Raw genomic sequence first — 16296 nt, 5'->3', positions numbered from 1 at the left:
GAGAGGGAGGGAGAGACGGAGGGAGGGAGGGAGAGACGGAGGGAGAGAGGGAGAGACGGAGGGAGAGAGGGAGAGACGGAGGGAGGGAGGGAGGGAGAGACGGAGGGAGGGAGGGAGGGAGAGACGGAGGGAGGGAGGGAGAGACTGAGAGAGGGAGGGAGAGACGGAGAGAGAGGGAGGGAGAGATGGAGGGAGAGACGGCGGAGAGATGGAGGCAGGGAGAGATGGAGGGAGGGAGAGACGGAGGGAGGAGAGATGGAGGGGGAGAGATGGAGGGAGGGAGAGATGGAGGGAGGGAGAGACGGAGGGAGGGAGAGACGGAGGGAGGGAGAGACGGAGGGAGGGAGAGATGGAGGGAGGGAGAGATGGAGGGAGGGAGAGATGGAGGGAGGGAGAGATGGTAAAAAGCATGAATATTGAACACTAAATTAACTCATCAGGGTGTCATCTGTCATCTGCAGCTGCTCCAGATAGATTAAAATATAAAACAGACAACAAGCTTTCAGCCTCAACGACCTCCAAGAGAGATGAGCAAGGAGATGTGTGTGTGTGTGTGTGTGTGTGTGTGTGTGTGTGTGTGTGTGTGTGTGTGTGTGTGTGTGTGTGTGTGTGTGTGTGTGTGTGTGTGTGTGTGTGTGTGTGAGAGAGAGAACGTTTGGGTGTGTGAGAGAGAGAGTACGTATGGGTGGGTGTGTGTGAGAGAGTACGTATGGGTGGGTGTGTGTGTGAGAGTACGTATGGGTGGGTGTGTGTGTGAGAGAGTACGTATGGGTGGGTGTGTGTGTGAGAGAGTACGTATGGGTGGGGTGTGTGTGAGAGAGTACGTATGGGTGGGTGTGTGAGAGTACGTATGGGTGGGTGTGTGTGTGAGAGAGAGAGTACGTATGGGTGGGTGTGTGTGTGAGAGAGAGAGTACGTATGGGTGGGTGTGTGTGTGAGAGAGAGAGTACGTATGGGTGGGTGTGTGTGTGAGAGAGAGAGTACGTATGGGTGGGTGTGTGTGTGAGAGAGTACGTATGGGTGGGTGTGTGTGAGAGAGTACGTATGGGTGGGTGTGTGTGTGTGAGAGTACGTATGGGTGGGTGTGTGTGTGAGAGTACGTATGGGTGGGTGTGTGTGTGAGAGTACGTATGGGTGGGGTGTGTGTGAGAGAGTACGTATGGGTGGGTGTGTGTGTGAGAGAGAGAGTACGTATGGGTGGGTGTGTGTGAGAGAGAGAGTACGTATGGGTGGGGGGTGTGTGTGAGAGAGAGAGTACGTATGGGTGGGTGTGTGTGTCCCCCAGTACGTATGGGTGGGTGTGTGTCTGAGAGAGAGAGTACGTATGGGTGGGTGTGTGTGTGTGAGAGAGAGTACGTATGGGTGGGTGTGTGTGTGTGAGAGAGAGTACGTATGGGTGGGTGTGTGTGAGAGAGAGTACGTATGGGTGGGTGTGTGTGTGAGAGTACGTATGGGTGGGTGTGTGTGAGAGAGTCACCCATGGGTGGGTGTGTGTGTGAGAGTACGTATGGGTGGGTGTGTGTGTGAGAGAGTACGTATGGGTGGGGTGTGTGTGAGAGTACGTATGGGTGGGTGTCATCTGTGAGAGAGTACGTATGGGTGGGTGTGTGTGTGAGAGAGTACGTATGGGTGGGTGTGTGTGTGAGAGTACGTATGGGTGGGTGTGTGTGTGAGAGAGTACGTATGGGTGGGTGTGTGAGAGTGTTTGTCGTCATATACTGACATTTTACCCCCCCTCCCCTACTCCCCCTTTCTCCTGCCCTCCCCCACTCACCCACTCCATTCTATCATCTCCCACCCCCACTCACCCACTCCATTCTATCATCTCCCACCCCCACTCACCCACTCCATTCTATCATCTCCCACCCCCCACTCACCCACTCCATTCTATCATCTCCCACCCCCACTCACCCACTCCATTCTATCATCTCCCCCCCCACTCACCCACTCCATTCTATCATCTCCCACCCCCACTCACCCACTCCATTCTATCATCTCCCACCCCCCACTCACCCACTCCATTCTATCATCTCCCACCCCCCACTCACCCACTCCATTCTATCATCTCCCACCCCCCACTCACCCACTCCATTCTATCATCTCCCACCCCCACTCACCCACTCCATTCTATCATCTCCCACCCCCACTCACCCACTCCATTCTATCATCTCCCACCCCCCACTCACCCACTCCATTCTATCATCTCCCACCCCCCACTCACCCACTCCATTCTATCATCTCCCACCCCCCCACTCTCCCTTTCAATTCAATGGGAAAATTGAGAAACATGCTAAACATATGTTAACATTGCCAAAAGCAAGTGAAGTAGATAATATACAAAAGTGAAATAAACAAATCTCCTTCTCCCACTCCCCCTCTCATACTGCCCCCTCTCATACTGCCCCCCCTCTCATACTGCCCCCCTCTCATACTGCCCCCCCCTCTCATACTGTCCCTCCCTCCCCTCTCATACTGTCCCCCCCTCTCATACTGTCCCTCCCCCTCTCATACTGTCCGCCCCCTTTCTCATACTGTCCCCCCCTCTCATACTGTCCCTCCCCCCCTCTCATACTGTCCCCCCCTCTCATACTGCCCCCCCTCTCATACTGTCCTCCCCCTCTCATACTGTCCCCCCCTCTCATACTGTCCTCCCCCCCTCATACTGCCCCCCTCTCATACTGTCCTCCCCCCTCTCATACTGTCATACTGTCCCCCCTCTCATACTGTCCTCCATACCCCCCTTCTCATACTGTCCTCCCCCCTCTCATACTGTCCCCCCTCTCATACTGTCCCCCCTCTCATAATGTCCTCCCCCTCTCATAATGTCCCCCCCCCTCTCATACTGTCCCCCTCTCATACTGTCCTCCCCTCTCATACTGTCCCCCCTCTCATACTGTCCCCCCTCTCATACTGTCCCCCCCTCTCATACTGTCCTCCCCTCTCATACTGTCCCCCCTCTCATACTGTCCCCCCTCTCATACTGTCCCTCCCCCCACTCCCTCCTTTCATCCACTCCATTATAACCTCTCCCACTCCTCCCCACTTCCACCCACTCCTCTCCTCCCACCCACACTCTCTCCTCCTTCAACCCCCTTTCACCCAGTCCTCCCCCCTCCCACCCAGTCCTCCCCCCCTCTCCCTCTCCACTCCACTCTTTTCTCCTGTACTTTTGTTCCACTGAGGACTAAACAATTATCTTGTATTTCCTGGGTGGTGGTGAGTCACCAGACGTCTTCCATCTTCTCCACCTACAGACCAAACACTGGTCTGTATCCCTAATAGCACCCTATTCCCTCTATAGTGCACTATGTAGAGAATAGGGTACCATTAGTGACTACCGAGAGGAGTGGGTTGGAGGAGCCAGGATGCAGAGAATGGAGAATAAAAAGGGAGCTTGCTAACTGCTGCTGGTCGAGGTTGAAACTGTTATGGTCCTATTACATACTGTCCTTTACCTTCCGCCCGCTACCTTCCGCCCGCTACCTTCCGCCCGCTACCTTCCGCCCGCTAGCTTCCACCCGCTACCTTCCACCCGCTACCTTCCACCCGCTACCTTCCACCCGCTACCTTCCACCCGCTACCTTCCGCCCGCTACCTTCCACAGCATATACTGTATGAAAATGTATTTATTAGACTGTTAGAATGTTGACGTCATAATGATGGGTAATTGTCTCAGAGTGGGATGGCTTGAGCCCTGGCTTTACAACTTAAAGCTACTAACAAAGGTGATGGCTTGAGCCCTGGCTTTACAACTTAAAGCTACTAACAAAGGTGATGGCTTGAGCCCTGGCTTTACAACTTAAAGCTACTAACAAAGGTGATGGCTTGAGCCCTGGCTTTACAACTTAAAGCTACTAACAAAGGTGATGGCTTGAGCCCTGGCTTTACAACTTAAAGCTACTAACAAAGGTGATGGCTTGAGCCCTGGCTTTACAACTCAAAGCTACTAACAAAGGTGATGGCTTGAGCCCTGGCTTTACAACTTAAAGCTACTAACAAAGGGGATGGCTTGAGCCCTGGCTTTACAACTTAAAGCTACTAACAAAGGGGATGGCTTGAGCCCTGGCTTTACAACTCAAAGCTACTGACAAAGGATGTGAGCAGAGGTCTTCCTTTACACCTGTTTTACTTCCTGTTTTACTTCCTGTTCTCAGCTTCTCCAGCTGAATGACTACCAGACTCAGGGGTTGGCAGCCAAGGATGGTCCTTGCCTCTTTCTCAAGCCATCGCTCTTCGATTCCTTGCATCCTCTCTCCTTGCATCCTCTCTCCTTGCCACTTTTCTCTTAAACCCCAGTGGAGAAGAAGGCCTGAGGGGAGGGACCTTGGACCATATCCTTCAGTAAGGTTGAGATACGAGGTGAGGAGATAGAGTCATGTCCTTCCTCTGGCCTTGAATGGAACAATACAAAACCCTGAGAAGCAGGGGGGGGACGACAAGGGCCACTTAATGGGTTGTGGCTGTTTCTCAATTATTCATAGCTGGGCCTAGTGCTCTGCTCATCCACCCTGGGTGGTGTTCTGGATCACTGAAGGAAGGACGGAGAGAGAGTCCTTCCTTCCCTAAACCACAGTCATGTAATTGATGGTAATGGTGTAGAGAGAGAGTCCTTCCTTCCCTAAACCACAGTCATGTAATTGATGGTAATGGTGTAGAGAGAGAGTCCTTCCTTCCCTAAACCACAGTCATGTAATTGATGGTAATGGTGTAGAGAGAGAGCCCTTCCTTCCCTAAACCACAGTCATGTAATTGATGGTAATGGTGTAGAGAGAGAGCCCTTCCTTCCCTAAACCACAGTCATGTAATTGATGGTAATGGTGTAGAGAGAGAGCCCTTCCTTCCCTAAACCACAGTCATGTAATTGATGGTAATGGTGTAGAGAGAGAGTCCTTCCTTCCCTAAACCACAGTCATGTAATTGATGGTAATGGTGTAGAGAGAGAGCCCTTCCTTCCCTAAACCACAGTCATGTAATTGATGGTAATGGTGTAGAGAGAGAGCCCTTCCTTCCCTAAACCACAGTCATGTAATTGATGGTAATGGTGTAGAGAGAGAGTCCTTCCTTCCCTAAACCACAGTCATGTAATTGATGGTAATGGTGTAGAGAGAGAGCCCTTCCTTCCCTAAACCACAGTCATGTAATTGATGGTAATGGTGTAGAGAGAGAGTCCTTCCTTCCCTAAACCACAGTCATGTAATTGATGGTAATGGTGTAGAGAGAGAGCCCTTCCTTCCCTAAACCACAGTCATGTAATTGATGGTAATGGTGTAGAGAGAGAGCCCTTCCTTCCCTAAACCACAGTCATGTAATTGATGGTAATGGTGTAGAGAGAGAGTCCTTCCTTCCCTAAACCACAGTCATGTAATTGATGGTAATGGTGTAGAGAGAGAGCCCTTCCTTCCCTAAACCACAGTCATGTAATTGATGGTAATGGTGTAGAGAGAGAGTCCTTCCTTCCCTAAACCACAGTCATGTAATTGATGGTAATGGTGTAGAGAGAGAGTCCTTCCTTCCCTAAACCACAGTCATGTAATTGATGGTAATGGTGTAGAGAGAGAGTCCTTCCTTCCCTAAACCACAGTCATGTAATTGATGGTAATGGTGTAGAGAGAGAGTCCTTCCTTCCCTAAACCACAGTCATGTAATTGATGGTAATGGTGTAGAGAGAGAGTCCTTCCTTCCCTAAACCACAGTCATGTAATTGATGGTAATGGTGTAGAGAGAGAGTCCTTCCTTCCCTAAACCACAGTCATGTAATTGATGGTAATGGTGTAGAGAGAGAGTCCTTCCTTCCCTAAACCACAGTCATGTAATTGATGGTAATGGTGTAGAGAGAGAGCCCTTCCTTCCCTAAACCACAGTCATGTAATTGATGGTAATGGTGTAGAGAGAGAGCCCTTCCTTCCCTAAACCACAGTCATGTAATTGATGGTAATGGTGTAGAGAGAGAGCCCTTCCTTCCCTAAACCACAGTCATGTAATTGATGGTAATGGTGTAGAGAGAGAGCCCTTCCTTCCCTAAACCACAGTCATGTAATTGATGGTAATGGTGTAGAGAGAGAGCCCTTCCTTCCCTAAACCACAGTCATGTAATTGATGGTAATGGTGTAGAGAGAGAGTCCTTCCTTCCCTAAACCACAGTCATGTAATTGATGGTAATGGTGTAGAGAGAGAGCCCTTCCTTCCCTAAACCACAGTCATGTAATTGATGGTAATGGTGTAGAGAGAGAGTCCTTCCTTCCTAAACCACCTTCCTTCCCTAAACCACAGTCATGTAATTGATGGTAATGGTGTAGAGAGAGAGCCCTTCCTTCCCTAAACCACAGTCATGTAATTGATGGTAATGGTGTAGAGAGAGAGCCCTTCCTTCCCTAAACCACAGTCATGTAATTGATGGTAATGGTGTAGAGAGAGAGTCCTTCCTTCCCTAAACCACAGTCATGTAATTGATGGTAATGGTGTAGAGAGAGAGTCCTTCCTTCCCTAAACCACAGCTATGTAATTGATGGTAATGGTGTAGAGAGAGAGTCCTTCCTTCCCTAAACCACAGTCATGTAATTGATGGTAATGGTGTAGAGAGAGAGCCCTTCCTTCCCTAAACCACAGTCATGTAATTGATGGTAATGGTGTAGAGAGAGAGCCCTTCCTTCCCTAAACCACAGTCATGTAATTGATGGTAATGGTGTAGAGAGAGAGCCCTTCCTTCCCTAAACCACAGTCATGTAATTGATGGTAATGGTGTAGAGAGAGAGCCCTTCCTTCCCTAAACCACAGTCATGTAATTGATGGTAATGGTGTAGAGAGAGAGCCCTTCCTTCCCTAAACCACAGTCATGTAATTGATGGTAATGGTGTAGAGAGAGAGCCCTTCCTTCCCTAAACCACAGTCATGTAATTGATGGTAATGGTGTAGAGAGAGAGCCCTTCCTTCCCTAAACCACAGTCATGTAATTGATGGTAATGGTGTAGAGAGAGAGCCCTTCCTTCCCTAAACCACAGTCATGTAATTGATGGTAATGGTGTAGAGAGAGAGCCCTTCCTTCCCTAAACCACAGTCATGTAATTGATGGTAATGGTGTAGAGAGAGAGCCCTTCCTTCCCTAAACCACAGTCATGTAATTGATGGTAATGGTGTAGAGAGAGAGCCCTTCCTTCCCTAAACCACAGTCATGTAATTGATGGTAATGGTGTAGAGAGAGAGCCCTTCCTTCCCTAAACCACAGTCATGTAATTGATGGTAATGGTGTAGAGAGAGAGCCCTTCCTTCCCTAAACCACAGTCATGTAATTGATGGTAATGGTGTAGAGAGAGAGCCCTTCCTTCCCTAAACCACAGTCATGTAATTGATGGTAATGGTGTAGAGAGAGAGCCCTTCCTTCCCTAAACCACAGTCATGTAATTGATGGTAATGGTGTAGAGAGAGAGCCCTTCCTTCCCTAAACCACAGTCATGTAATTGATGGTAATGGTGTAGAGAGAGAGTCCTTCCTTCCCTAAACCACAGTCATGTAATTGATGGTAATGGTGTAGAGAGAGAGCCCTTCCTTCCCTAAACCACAGTCATGTAATTGATGGTAATGGTGTAGAGAGAGAGCCCTTCCTTCCCTAAACCACAGTCATGTAATTGATGGTAATGGTGTAGAGAGAGAGTCCTTCCTTCCCTAAACCACAGTCATGTAATTGATGGTAATGGTGTAGAGAGAGAGTCCTTCCTTCCCTAAACCACAGTCATGTAATTGATGGTAATGGTGTAGAGAGAGAGCCCTTCCTTCCCTAAACCACAGTCATGTAATTGATAAACCACAGTCATGTAATGATGGTAATGGTGAGAGAGAGCCCTTCCTTCCCTAAACCACAGTCATGTAATTGATGGTAATGGTGTAGAGAGAGAGTCCTTCCTTCCCTAAACCACAGTCATGTAATTGATGGTAATGGTGTAGAGAGAGAGCCCTTCCTTCCCTAAACCACAGTCATGTAATTGATGGTAATGGTGTAGAGAGAGAGCCCTTCCCTTCCCTAAACCACTTCCTTCCTTCCCTAAACCACAGTCATGTAATTGATGGTAATGGTGTAGAGAGAGAGCCCTTCCTTCCCTAAACCACAGTCATGTAATTGAGTCCTTCCTTCCCTAAACCACAGTCATGTAATTGATGGTAATGGTGAGAGAGCCCTTCCTTCCCTAAACCACAGTCATGTAATTGATGGTAATGGTGTAGAGAGAGAGCCCTTCCTTCCTAAACCACAGTCATGTAATTGATGGTAATGGTGTAGAGAGAGAGCCCTTCCTTCCCTAAACCACAGTCATGTAATTGATGGTAATGGTGTAGAGAGAGAGCCCTTCCTTCCCTAAACCACAGTCATGTAATTGATGGTAATGGTGTAGAGAGAGAGCCCTTCCTTCCCTAAACCACAGTCATGTAATTGATGGTAATGGTGTAGAGAGAGAGCCCTTCCTTCCCTAAACCACAGTCATGTAATTGATGGTAATGGTGTAGAGAGAGAGCCCTTCCTTCCCTAAACCACAGTCATGTAATTGATGGTAATGGTGTAGAGAGAGAGCCCTTCCTTCCCTAAACCACAGTCATGTAATTGATGGTAATGGTGTAGAGAGAGAGCCCTTCCTTCCCTAAACCACAGTCATGTAATTGATGGTAATGATGGTAATGGTGAGAGAGAGCCCTTCCTTCCCTAAACCACAGTCATGTAATTGATGGTAATGGTGTAGAGAGAGACCCAGTCTTCCTTCCTAAACCACAGTCATGTAATTGATGGTAATGGTGTAGAGAGAGAGCCCTTCCTTCCCTAAACCACAGTCATGTAATTGATGGTAATGGTGTAGAGAGAGAGCCCTTCCTTCCCTAAACCACAGTCATGTAATTGATGGTAATGGTGTAGAGAGAGAGCCCTTCCTTCCCTAAACCACAGTCATGTAATTGATGGTAATGGTGTAGAGAGAGAGCCCTTCCTTCCCTAAACCACAGTCATGTAATTGATGGTAATGGTGTAGAGAGAGAGCCCTTCCTTCCCTAAACCACAGCTCATGTAATTGATGGTAATGGTGTAGAGCCCTTCCTTCCCTAAACCACAGTCATGTAATTGATGGTAATGGTGTAGAGAGAGAGCCCTTCCTTCCCTAAACCACAGTCATGTAATTGATGGTAATGGTGTAGAGAGAGAGCCCTTCCTTCCCTAAACCACAGTCATGTAATTGATGGTAATGGTGTAGAGAGAGAGCCCTTCCTTCCCTAAACCACAGTCATGTAATTGATGGTAATGGTGTAGAGAGAGAGTCCTTCCTTCCCTAAACCACAGTCATGTAATTGATGGTAATGGTGTAGAGAGAGAGCCCTTCCTTCCCTAAACCACAGTCATGTAATTGATGGTAATGGTGTAGAGAGAGAGTCCTTCCTTCCCTAAACCACAGTCATGTAATTGATGGTAATGGTGTAGAGAGAGAGCCCTTCCTTCCCTAAACCACAGTCATGTAATTGATGGTAATGGTGTAGAGAGAGAGCCCTTCCTTCCCTAAACCACAGTCATGTAATTGATGGTAATGGTGTAGAGAGAGAGCCCTTCCTTCCTAAACCACAGTCATGTAATTGATGGTAATGGTGTAGAGAGAGAGTCCTTCCTTCCCTAAACCACAGTCATGTAATTGATGGTAATGGTGTAGAGAGAGAGCCCTTCCTTCCCTAAACCACAGTCATGTAATTGATGGTAATGGTGTAGAGAGAGAGTCCTTCCTTCCCTAAACCACAGTCATGTAATTGATGGTAATGGTGTAGAGAGAGAGCCCTTCCTTCCCTAAACCACAGTCATGTAATTGATGGTAATGGTGTAGAGAGAGAGCCCTTCCTTCCCTAAACCACAGTCATGTAATTGATGGTAATGGTGTAGAGAGAGAGCCCTTCCTTCCCTAAACCACAGTCATGTAATTGATGGTAATGGTGTAGAGAGAGAGTCCTTCCTTCCCTAAACCACAGTCATGTAATTGATGGTAATGGTGTAGAGAGAGAGCCCTTCCTTCCCTAAACCACAGTCATGTAATTGATGGTAATGGTGTAGAGAGAGAGCCCTTCCTTCCCTAAACCACAGTCATGTAATTGATGGTAATGGTGTAGAGAGAGAGCCCTTCCTTCCCTAAACCACAGTCATGTAATTGATGGTAATGGTGTAGAGAGAGAGCCCTTCCTTCCTAAACCACAGTCATGTAATTGATGGTAATGGTGTAGAGAGAGAGTCCTTCCTTCCCTAAACCACAGTCATGTAATTGATGGTAATGGTGTAGAGAGAGAGCCCTTCCTTCCCTAAACCACAGTCATGTAATTGATGGTAATGGTGTAGAGAGAGAGCCCTTCCTTCCCTAAACCACAGTCATGTAATTGATGGTAATGGTGTAGAGAGAGAGCCCTTCCTTCCCTAAACCACAGTCATGTAATTGATGGTAATGGTGTAGAGAGAGAGTCCTTCCTTCCTAAACCACAGTCATGTAATTGATGGTAATGGTGTAGAGAGAGAGCCCTTCCTTCCCTAAACCACAGTCATGTAATTGATGGTAATGGTGTAGAGAGAGAGTCCTTCCTTCCCTAAACCACAGTCATGTAATTGATGGTAATGGTGTAGAGAGAGAGCCCTTCCTTCCCTAAACCACAGTCATGTAATTGATGGTAATGGTGTAGAGAGAGAGCCCTTCCTTCCCTAAACCACAGTCATGTAATTGATGGTAATGGTGTAGAGAGAGAGCCCTTCCTTCCCTAAACCACAGTCATGTAATTGATGGTAATGGTGTAGAGAGAGAGTCCTTCCTTCCCTAAACCACAGTCATGTAATTGATGGTAATGGTGTAGAGAGAGAGCCCTTCCTTCCCTAAACCACAGTCATGTAATTGATGGTAATGGTGTAAAACCACAGAGATTGATGGAGTCCTTCCTTCCCTAAACCACAGTCATGTAATTGATGGTAATGGTGTAGAGAGAGAGCCCTTCCTTCCCTAAACCACAGTCATGTAATTGATGGTAATGGTGTAGAGAGAGAGCCCTTCCTTCCCTAAACCACAGTCATGTAATTGATGGTAATGGTGTAGAGAGAGAGCCCTTCCTTCCCTAAACCACAGTCATGTAATTGATGGTAATGGTGTAGAGAGAGAGTCCTTCCTTCCTAAACCACAGTCATGTAATTGATGGTAATGGTGTAGAGAGAGAGCCCTTCCTTCCCTAAACCACAGTCATGTAATTGATGGTAATGGTGTAGAGAGAGAGTCCTTCCTTCCCTAAACCACAGTCATGTAATTGATGGTAATGGTGTAGAGAGAGAGCCCTTCCTTCCCTAAACCACAGTCATGTAATTGATGGTAGTCATGGTGTAAGAGAGAGAGCCCTTCCTTCCCTAAACCACAGTCATGTAATTGATGGTAATGGTGTAGAGAGAGAGTCCTTCCTTCCCTAAACCACAGTCATGTAATTGATGGTAATGGTGTAGAGAGAGAGCCCTTCCTTCCTAAACCACAGTCATGTAATTGATGGTAATGGTGTAGAGAGAGAGCCCTTCCTTCCCTAAACCACAGTCATGTAATTGATGGTAATGGTGTAGAGAGAGAGCCCTTCCTTCCTAAACCACAGTCATGTAATTGATGGTAATGGTGTAGAGAGAGAGCCCTTCCTTCCCTAAACCACAGTCATGTAATTGATGGTAATGGTGTAGAGAGAGAGCCCTTCCTTCCTAAACCACAGTCATGTAATTGATGGTAATGGTGTAGAGAGAGAGCCCTTCCTTCCCTAAACCACAGTCATGTAATTGATGGTAATGGTGTAGAGAGAGAGCCCTTCCTTCCCTAAACCACAGTCATGTAATTGATGGTAATGGTGTAGAGAGAGAGTCCTTCCTTCCTAAACCACAGTCATGTAATTGATGGTAATGGTGTAGAGAGAGAGTCCTTCCTTCCCTAAACCACAGTCATGTAATTGATGGTAATGGTGTAGAGAGAGAGTCCTTCCTTCCCTAAACCACAGTCATGTAATTGATGGTAATGGTGTAGAGAGAGAGTCCTTCCTTCCTAAACCACAGTCATGTAATTGATGGTAATGGTGTAGAGAGAGAGTCCTTCCTTCCCTAAACCACAGTCATGTAATTGATGGTAATGGTGTAGAGAGAGAGTCCTTCCTTCCTAAACCACAGTCATGTAATTGATGGTAATGGTGTAGAGAGAGAGCCCTTCCTTCCCTAAACCACAGTCATGTAATTGATGGTAATGGTGTAGAGAGAGAGCCCTTCCTTCCCTAAACCACAGTCATGTAATTGATGGTAATGGTGTAGAGAGAGAGCCCTTCCTTCCCTAAACCACAGTCATGTAATTGATGGTAATGGTGTAGAGAGAGAGCCCTTCCTTCCCTAAACCACAGTCATGTAATTGATGGTAATGGTGTAGAGAGAGAGTCCTTCCTTCCCTAAACCACAGTCATGTAATTGATGGTAATGGTGTAGAGAGAGAGCCCTTCCTTCCTAAACCACAGTCATGTAATTGATGGTAATGGTGTAGAGAGAGAGCCCTTCCTTCCCTAAACCACAGTCATGTAATTGATGGTAATGGTGTAGAGAGAGAGCCCTTCCTTCCCTAAACCACAGTCATGTAATTGATGGTAATGGTGTAGAGAGAGAGTCCTTCCTTCCCTAAACCACAGTCATGTAATTGATGGTAATGGTGTGAGAGAGAGAGTCCTTCCTTCCCTAAACCACAGTCATGTAATTGATGGTAATGGTGTAGAGAGAGAGCCCTTCCTTCCCTAAACCACAGTCATGTAATTGATGGTAATGGTGTGATGGTAAGAGAGAGTCCTTCCTTCCTAAACCACAGTCATGTAATTGATGGTAATGGTGTAGAGAGAGAGCCCTTCCTTCCCTAAACCACAGTCATGTAATTGATGGTAATGGTGTAGAGAGAGAGCCCTTCCTTCCCTAAACCACAGTCATGTAATTGATGGTAATGGTGTAGAGAGAGAGTCCTTCCTTCCCTAAACCACAGTCATGTAATTGATGGTAATGGTGTAGAGAGAGAGCCCTTCCTTCCCTAAACCACAGTCATGTAATTGATGGTAATGGTGTAGAGAGAGAGTCCTTCCTTCCTAAACCACAGTCATGTAATTGATGGTAATGGTGTAGAGAGAGAGCCCTTCCTTCCCTAAACCACAGTCATGTAATTGATGGTAATGGTGTAGAGAGAGAGTCCTTCCTTCCCTAAACCACAGTCATGTAATTGATGGTAATGGTGTAGAGAGAGAGCCCTTCCTTCCTAAACCACAGTCATGTAATTGATGGTAATGGTGTAGAGAGAGAGTCCTTCCTTCCCTAAACCACAGTCATGTAATTGATGGTAATGGTGTAGAGAGAGAGCCCTTCCTTCCCTAAACCACAGTCATGTAATTGATGGTAATGGTGTAGAGAGAGAGCCCTTCCTTCCCTAAACCACAGTCATGTAATTGATGGTAATGGTGTAGAGAGAGAGCCCTTCCCTTCCTAAACCACCTTCCTTCCTTCCTAAACCACAGTCATGTAATTGATGGTAATGGTGTAGAGAGAGAGCCCTTCCTTCCCTAAACCACAGTCATGTAATTGATGGTAATGGTGTAGAGAGAGAGCCCTTCCTTCCCTAAACCACAGTCATGTAATTGATGGTAATGGTGTAGAGAGAGAGCCCTTCCTTCCCTAAACCACAGTCATGTAATTGATGGTAATGGTGTAGAGAGAGAGCCCTTCCTTCCCTAAACCACAGTCATGTAATTGATGGTAATGGTGTAGAGAGAGAGCCCTTCCTTCCCTAAACCACAGTCATGTAATTGATGGTAATGGTGTAGAGAGAGAGTCCTTCCTTCCCTAAACCACAGTCATGTAATTGATGGTAATGGTGTAGAGAGCCCTTCCTTCCCTAAACCCCTTCCTTCCCTAAACCACAGTCATGTAATTGATGGTAATGGTGTAGAGAGAGAGCCCTTCCTTCCCTAAACCACAGTCATGTAATTGATGGTAATGGTGTAGAGAGAGAGCCCTTCCTTCCCTAAACCACAGTCATGTAATTGATGGTAATGGTGTAGAGAGAGAGCCCTTCCTTCCCTAAACCACAGTCATGTAATTGATGGTAATGGTGTAGAGAGAGAGCCCTTCCTTCCCTAAACCACAGTCATGTAATTGATGGTAATGGTGTAGAGAGAGAGTCCTTCCTTCCCTAAACCACAGTCATGTAATTGATGGTAATGGTGTAATTGATGGTAATGGTGTAGAGAGAGTCCTTCCTTCCCTAAACCACAGTCATGTAATTGATGGTAATGGTGTAGAGAGAGAGTCCTTCCTTCCCTAAACCACAGTCATGTAATTGATGGTAATGGTGTAGAGAGAGAGTCCTTCCTTCCTAAACCACAGTCATGTAATTGATGGTAATGGTGTAGAGAGAGAGCCCTTCCTTCCCTAAACCACAGTCATGTAATTGATGGTAATGGTGTAGAGAGAGAGCCCTTCCTTCCCTAAACCACAGTCATGTAATTGATGGTAATGGTGTAGAGAGAGAGCCCTTCCTTCCCTAAACCACAGTCATGTAATTGATGGTAATGGTGTAGAGAGAGAGCCCTTCCTTCCTAAACCACAGTCATGTAATTGATGGTAATGGTGTAGAGAGAGAGTCCTTCCTTCCCTAAACCACAGTCATGTAATTGATGGTAATGGTGTAGAGAGAGAGCCCTTCCTTCCCTAAACCACAGTCATGTAATTGATGGTAATGGTGTAGAGAGAGAGCCCTTCCTTCCCTAAACCACAGTCATGTAATTGATGGTAATGGTGTAGAGAGAGAGCCCTTCCTTCCCTAAACCACAGTCATGTAATTGATGGTAATGGTGTAGAGAGAGAGTCCTTCCTTCCTAAACCACAGTCATGTAATTGATGGTAATGGTGTAGAGAGAGAGTCCTTCCTTCCCTAAACCACAGTCATGTAATTGATGGTAATGGTGTAGAGAGAGAGCCCTTCCTTCCCTAAACCACAGTCATGTAATTGATGGTAATGGTGTAGAGAGAGAGCCCTTCCTTCCCTAAACCACAGTCATGTAATTGATGGTAATGGTGTAGAGAGAGAGTCCTTCCTTCCCTAAACCACAGTCATGTAATTGATGGTAATGGTGTAGAGAGAGAGTCCTTCCTTCCCTAAACCACAGTCATGTAATTGATGGTAATGGTGTAGAGAGAGAGCCCTTCCTTCCTAAACCACAGTCATGTAATTGATGGTAATGGTGTAGAGAGAGAGTCCTTCCTTCCCTAAACCACAGTCATGTAATTGATGGTAATGGTGTAGAGAGAGAGCCCTTCCTTCCCTAAACCACAGTCATGTAATTGATGGTAATGGTGTAGAGAGAGAGTCCTTCCTTCCCTAAACCACAGTCATGTAATTGATGGTAATGGTGTAGAGAGAGAGCCCTTCCTTCCCTAAACCACAGTCATGTAATTGATGGTAATGGTGTAGAGAGAGAGCCCTTCCTTCCCTAAACCACAGTCATGTAATTGATGGTAATGGTGTAGAGAGAGCCCTTCCTTCCTAAAGCCAGTCTTCCTTCCCTAAACCACAGTCATGTAATTGATGGTAATGGTGTAGAGAGAGAGTCCTTCCTTCCCTAAACCACAGTCATGTAATTGATGGTAATGGTGTAGAGAGAGAGCCCTTCCTTCCCTAAACCACAGTCATGTAATTGATGGTAATGGTGTAGAGAGAGAGCCCTTCCTTCCTAAACCACAGTCATGTAATTGATGGTAATGGTGTAGAGAGAGAGCCCTTCCTTCCCTAAACCACAGTCATGTAATTGATGGTAATGGTGTAGAGAGAGAGTCCTTCCTTCCCTAAACCACAGTCATGTAATTGATGGTAATGGTGTAGAGAGAGAGCCCTTCCTTCCCTAAACCACAGTCATGTAATTGATGGTAATGGTGTAGAGAGAGAGCCCTTCCTTCCCTAAACCACAGTCATGTAATTGATGGTAATGGTGTAGAGAGAGAGTCCTTCCTTCCCTAAACCACAGTCATGTAATTGATGGTAATGGTGTAGAGAGAGAGCCCTTCCTTCCCTAAACCACAGCTATGTAATTGATGGTAATGGTGTATAGAGGGGTACTGAGGGCCCGGCCCACTACAGTACAGATAGGGACCTGCTGTAAGCCACAGTGTGTGTGTGTCTGAGTAAATGCCTGCGCGTGCATGTTTTTAGTGGGTAAATATGGAGACACTCTGCCTTAGTGAGGGTGAAGTACTACTGAAGGGTGGGGTCTGATGGG

At 46.7% G+C, this 16296-nt stretch overlaps 1 protein-coding gene across 1 annotated transcript in view; it reads right to left on the bottom strand.

The window, feature by feature from the left end:
- The window catches only part of LOC118379383 (protein-tyrosine sulfotransferase 1-like), a 77518-nt gene that overhangs the window by 23783 nt on the left and 37439 nt on the right, over window positions 1-16296 (bottom strand). The window lies entirely within an intron of this gene.

This window comes from Oncorhynchus keta, chromosome 18 (assembly GCF_023373465.1).
Source record: "Oncorhynchus keta strain PuntledgeMale-10-30-2019 chromosome 18, Oket_V2, whole genome shotgun sequence".
NCBI classification, from domain to species: Eukaryota; Metazoa; Chordata; class Actinopteri; order Salmoniformes; family Salmonidae; genus Oncorhynchus; species Oncorhynchus keta.
This window is presented reverse-complemented; position numbering and strand designations above follow the sequence as displayed.